At 42.2% G+C, this 5,513-nt stretch overlaps 1 pseudogene; it reads right to left on the bottom strand.

Moving 5' to 3' along the window:
• Positions 1-4,826: 4,826 nt before the first annotated feature.
• On the bottom strand, positions 4,827-5,513 carry LOC136470375 (putative ripening-related protein 2; annotated as a pseudogene).

Below are 5,513 nucleotides of genomic sequence, written 5' to 3'. Positions count from 1 at the left end.
CATTTATCTAGGATTTAAATTCATGCATCAAAATTTTGGTCCTCAAATAGGAAAGCTTCAATTGAAAAAAAATTAGTTTCTAGGCTTCTGCTTGTTTCAAAATCTCATGGCAATGATGTTTCAAGGTAAATTATGACTACGCTCTATCGCTTGTTTCCCTTATTGTTGTTAGCATCAATTCTTTTAGATCAAAATTTAAGAAGTAAGAACCTAATTTTGATGTAGGCTGATATTTTGGCTATCGAACACATTTGTCCTGAGAGATCGTTGCACAAACATTTGGTACTTCACAGCACTCAAGTCCATTTAAGGTTTTCAACACAAATGGTGCAAAGAAGCCTAAGAGGAGTTTCGCTACAACACGATGGAAAAAGTAACTACAATGGCAAGTATACCCAATATCATGAAGCTGCTAGATGATTAGCGCGAAACTAGCATATTGTAGATGCATTGGAGAAGATGTGGTGGCATATAATGGTTAACCCTATTACTGTCTTGGCACTTTTCAAAAAGCTAAGTATGGCTCCTGTAAAACAGTGATGAGTAAAACCTACTGCAAACTAATTTATTTTTTAGTTTTCTGAAGGATTTTTATTTCACATGCAATGACACCCCACATGCAAACCCCTGTAGAAGATTTGTCAACTCCAAAGATTGAAAGGTTGTTAGGGCTTTCTAGGTGATCAGCAACATAGGAGTTTTTCTATTGATCTCTGGAAAACTGCATTTGATGATGCATTCAGCAGAAGTTGTCCTCTTCGTGCTGGTGGACATGAGTGTGGATGTTTACTAGTGTTGGCAAAATTGGTATGCTTTCAGATGTTGATTTTTGTTTCTTTGGTAATGGTATCTTTTATGTGAAGTCATGAATTTTTTTATGTTTCTATCAGGTGATGGAGCATTGCGTAGCTCATTTAGATATTGCTATGTTTAATGCCATCCTTCGTGAATCAGAGAATGAGATACCCACGGATACTATATCTGACGCAATTGTGGACTCAAGAGTTTTGTCGATTTTAGCTGGTGACTTAAGCTTTGGATCAGGCACACAATTTAAGAACTTTGTATGTGCTTAAATTATTAAATGCTTGCAATTGCATGATGAACAAACAAACAACCTAGAATATGGACTATGCATGACACCTCCCTTGCACTATTGATTGTTAACACATGATATATACTTCTGTAGGTTGAGAATTGGTCCAGATGATTGTCTGATATGTTTATAGTTACCTGTCCAAATCTAATTATCTTGTTCTGAAAGATATTACCTTTGTCTTTTTTCATACATGCTAGGGCCCTTAAACTGATGGTTTATAGTCAAGTTAGAAGGTAAAATACTAATGATTTCTTGAACTTTATAATGGTCTATACAACATGAAGACTTATGTAATATTGGTGTTCCGTACATCATACTTATAGATAATAGTACAATACATGTTCATACATATGTTATCGTAACATTTTTTTCCCGTTGCAATGCACGAGCATTTACCTATATTTACATATATATACTCGAACCTATGTACAGGATGGTATGGAGATGCGGCGGAACTTATTCGTGAATTTATTGGCGCACGAAAGAAATGAATATCGGAGATTTCTTCCAGCCGATATAAAACATTATCTTAGTCGCATCACGGAAAGATCTATACAGTAGAGCCTGTGAGCCTGCAACGTCGCGCTCTTCGTGACTATGTTAAATTCATAAACTTTGCTTTTTTGTTTTAAATGTCACTTTAACGTTGATATTTATTTTTTACAATATTGTTATCTTATCGTGCGATCCATATGTTTTTAGTATAAAATATTAGCTATCCCGTAGCAACGCATAGGCACGCTACCTAGTTAGATCTAAAGGTTCAAATTAGCTGTGTTGTGGGCCACGCTAAAATCTTACAGCGAAAGTCTTAGGTTTGCGCGTTCCTGCCTCTCAAGGCTTCCTCCGCTAGTAATTTTATTTCACCTGCCTCTCAGCTTACCCACCCACTTGTACCTAAGCCTGGGCGTTCGGTTAACCGAAACCGATCGGTTCGGTTCTTCGGTTTATGACACAAATTCAGTTCTCTACAAATAGGAATTGATCGGTTTTTCGTAAATCTTGGAACCGAGCAAAATCGGTTTTGTTAGTTCGGTTCGGTTCCGGTTCCGACCGAACTAACCGATGATTTACACAAGCAGCAAAAAAAAAAGAATAGAAAAAATAGGAAAAAATATTTTTAAAAAAGCACAATGCCGAGATTTTAAAAAATGTGAGGGTGCGAGGCTGTGAGGGGGTGTCATCCATCTTTTATATCTAGGATTAAGTTGGTATTAAATTTAGGTTGTAAGGTTTATTGGGCTTGTTTATGAATTTCGGTTCCTTCGGTTATTTCAGTTAACCGAGCCTAGGAACCGAAATTTGATCAGTTAATTCGGTTCCTAAGAACTGAGAACCGAACAGCTAACTGAAATTTTCGATTCCGGTTCTTTCAGTTTCGGTTCCGGCTCTTTCGATTCAGTTTTCGATTGTCGGTTATTTTTGCCCGGCCTTACCTGTACCGCACACGCGCCCCTTCTTGCCCGCGTCCGCTCCCCCACGTCACTTGCGCGCTCGCCTCCCTCTGATCTGCTCGCCCTACCCCAGCCCCCGGACCAGCCGACGGCGCCAAGCCCCTGCACAAGCCCATCTTCACCACCGTCGACCAGCTGTGCCCCCAGACGCACGACCACACCCTCACCGCCCGCGTCATCTCCGCCCGCACCGTCCTCGACAAGGCCTCCACACACCTCGGCCGCACCCGCGTCGCCGAGTGCCTCGTCGGAGACAGCACCGGCTCCGTCCTCGTCACCGCTTGCAACGAACAGGGTATGCGCTTCCTGCGATCCATCCGCCGCTCTTCCTTTCTCTTGCACACAAGCCTGCTGTGTCCGGAACGACGCCTCCCACTTCTACTATCCGCTAATCAGCTCCTATCTTGGATCCATCCATTAGGTCTCTCGTCTCCATCCTCCAAGTAAGATCATTTGGCTTGATTGCTGGTTTTTCTTTGCACAATGGATTCTGAGAAACAACCGCAAACAGTTGAAAATCTTAGACAATTAGCTTCTGGTACATCGATTAATTATTCCAGTAAATAATGCTCTGTCGTACTCAATGTTCGTCAGTTCTACTGTGACAGATAACTTTTCTGCTTATGTTTTTCATGCTTAATCTTTGTTCACTTTAGCTCAGAGCAATGACTTTGCCCTTATTCTATTTACCTTTATGAAGACTTAAGGTCAAAGATCTTGAGATTCAGACTATATCATGGCCCAAAATAGTCGAGAAGGTTGTCCTGCTCCAGAAGAAGGCATAAGCTGTTAGGCTGCTGCTTCAGCACATAGCTGCATCAGAACTTTAGAAGTCTGAAATAAATCAGCCAACTGTCAATACCAATCTTTCTTATTTTATTACTTATTTTAGTTAATACTGGAGGCCCTTTGTCTAGAACAAAACTTCCATCATAACACGTACTACATTGTGCTACTCACATACCGATTTCTAAGTTTGAACACAACCTGTACTAATAGGTGACCAGATGTATTGTGTCATATTCCTTTTTTAGCTTAAATAACCTATCCATGTAGAACAAAATAGGTGTGTAGAAGAAGGACGAGAAGAAGGCGCACAAGAAGGAGCTCAATGATCTGTTCACTTCGTCCTCAGCAACCCAAGGTCCCTTGGTACGACCTCCTTCCCTTTTGTTGTGTTTATGCATCTTATGTTGTCTATCACTTGACTGTAGCTTTGAGATTATTAATCACGCCAAGTAAGGTATGTATAACCTGAGCTCTCCAGACCAAAATATTCAAGATTCAACTAATTCTCTTTCTCTGTCATGAATTCAGAAATCTGTGTGATCTTTCCGGAAATTCACTTATTGGCAGTGGATTTAGAACTTTAATAGGTGTAGGTGTGATAATAATAGATAATGTGTACCAAGGTCACCCATCAAAACCAATATTTTGTATCAAACTTCAGATCCACACATGTACGGTCATTTATTCTTTTTTTTCTTTCTTTCAAGCGGAAATTAAACCCAACTCAGTGTATGTGATCATCACATCGATGGTGGCATGATCCCATATTTTTAGGATAGATCTTCGGTGGCCTTCCATTCAAGGTGTGGTTTGTATGTTTATTTTAAATTGTCTTGACTTTTAAGGGTTATTATAATTATGTTGGACAACTACAGTAAAAAAGGTTGGGTCAGTTAATAAATATTAATTTACACAGAATGCATAGCTACCAATTTCCATTCCATTTCATGGCGTATCTCACAGGACACAACAAAATGGGACAAAAAAATTTGCAGAATAAAGGATGAAATATATTATTTATAGTTATAATATCTAGAGGGGATAAAAAATTGAAAAAATGAAAATAAAGACACATGAGGTCTCATGGGACACGACAAGAGGGGAATAAAAAATAGAAAACTAAAGGATGGAGTATATTATCTCACGGGGCACAACAACATGGGATAAAAAACTAGAAAATAAAAAAGATGAAATATCATATATAGTTATTAATATTGAAAGGGGATAAAAGATAAGAAATTTAAAACTACTCACAATTGTGGTTTCACGGGACGCAACAAGACGAGATAAAAATACGAAAACGAAAGAAAAAATGTATTATCTACAGTTTATTTTTGAAGGGAACATAAAATATAAAAATTGAAAATAAAGCCAAATGATGCAAGCTGCAGAGGTTTGAACTAACGACCTCTTAGGTAGTTGCAACATCGAGGGTCTTACCATTGGATTGACAAAATGTATTGGGAACCTACTTACAAATTCTTTTATATAAGGAACAATAATCCATTGCTAAGTAGTACAAGCCTGCCCCGCAGGGTATGCCGTGGCCCACCTGACATACCCCGTGGGTCCGCCCCTGACGCGTGGGACCATGCAATAGGGTACTCGCCGACGTCATCACCAGTTATGCGCAGCGCGTCCCACACGGCCTGGGACGCATCGACGATGTTGGGACGGCACGGCGGCTGGTAGCCGTGCTCACGGTCGCAGCCGTGCAGGGAGTCGCACTCGTCCACGACCTTGGCAAGCACGGACCTGCCAATGGCCCTGATCCGTATGCTGTCCCCGCAGCGCTTGCCCTCGGCGTACCACCCCGTGGAGAGCGCCACGACGCGCTCCGAGTTGCTGTGGAACTCGCCGTCGCGCTCCGACGGGTCGCCTCCCTCGCCGCCCTCCGTGAAGTTGTTGAGCGTCATGATGGCCTTGGTGCCTCCCCCCGACCCCGAGACCACCGGCGGCGAGCACCGGTACGTCTTGTAGGAGAGCCCGGCCTCGCAGCAGTCCTCTCAGGAGTGGTTCTGGGTCGGCAGCAGCGTGCCGACCGGCTGGCACTCGTCGTCGTCGGCGAGGTTGTGGCGCTGAGCAGGATCGCCGCCGCGGCAGAGGTTCGGGAAGGCGACTAGCACGAGGCCTGCTAGCGCGAGCACGAGGAAATTGGTGGTGATCGACAT

Source organism: Miscanthus floridulus, chromosome 8 (assembly GCF_019320115.1).
Source record: "Miscanthus floridulus cultivar M001 chromosome 8, ASM1932011v1, whole genome shotgun sequence".
NCBI lineage: Eukaryota > Viridiplantae > Streptophyta > Magnoliopsida > Poales > Poaceae > Miscanthus > Miscanthus floridulus.
Note: the sequence above shows the minus strand (reverse complement) of the source record. Positions and strands in the feature narration are given on the sequence as shown.